The sequence below is a fragment of the Schistocerca nitens genome, chromosome 3, assembly GCF_023898315.1.
Source record: "Schistocerca nitens isolate TAMUIC-IGC-003100 chromosome 3, iqSchNite1.1, whole genome shotgun sequence".
NCBI classification, from domain to species: Eukaryota; Metazoa; Arthropoda; class Insecta; order Orthoptera; family Acrididae; genus Schistocerca; species Schistocerca nitens.
In genome coordinates, this window is record NC_064616.1 from 748,212,110 (window position 1) to 748,213,144 (window position 1,035).

Consider the following 1,035-nt stretch of genomic DNA (forward strand, 5'->3'; position numbering starts at 1 on the left):
TTTATTTTTAATGCTCTAAACCTTTCAGTCACTAGTACCTCTCAACTAGTAAAATGCGCATTTGTTTCTTTGGCATTAGTGGGGTGGCATTGTTGGATTATTTAATGATAGCAGCAGTCAAAGAATTCAGACAATACTCTGATGAATGCATCAGTATTGGCTGTCCAGAGTTGTTTGGTTTCACAGCCACACTGTGAGTAGCATGGATGACACACAAGTTGGCAATACCCTCCAGCAGCACAGGCTAAGACAGAAGTGAGCATGCCAGTTTTAATGACAGTGACTGGAAATCTTAAGGTTAATAAATACTATTGTGCACACAGTGACAAGCTTTTTGTAGGTTATTCTCTTGACTTTATATTTACTTTTCCTCTTTGTTGGCTTTCTGAGCATGGTGTATGGCTTGCCATCATCCACCTTTTTTCTGGCAGTTTACCATTTTTTGTTAAACGGTCTCTGGACACTCTCCACTTGCGTATAATGATATTAAGGTAGCAACGAGGCTAATTTGTGTGCAACATAGATAATAGCAATAGGTCGAAAGTTTCTGAAGGTTTGGCAGCATCAAATTGTGCTGCAACTACAACAGCACAAACGGATGTGAGTCTGACAACTACAGCAGGAGCAAGTGCAGGAGCTGATCAAGCAGAACATGGAGCTGATCCACAACTTTCACCCCCATCATTTGCTGTGTTTAATGATGCTGTAGAAAGGTCAAAGAACTACATGCACATATTTATGCTGTATTGCAAGGTAACAAACACATCAGGTCCAGTAGTCCAGAGCAATGTGTTGCTTAGCAGTAGTGGTATACTCTGTGAAACTGTGCGAAAGCTGTGTCCACACTTGGACCCAGAGGCATTAGAATTTAGTTAACTGTGCAGTCTGCTAAGTAAGCATTTCTACTGTAAGATTCATACTGTGGCAGTGCAATTACAGTTTAACCAATATGGGAAATGATAGTGATCAGTCTTTTGAGTCCTGAAGGTCACCCCCCCCCCCCCCCCCATAAACACAAATTTGAATGTGTGAATT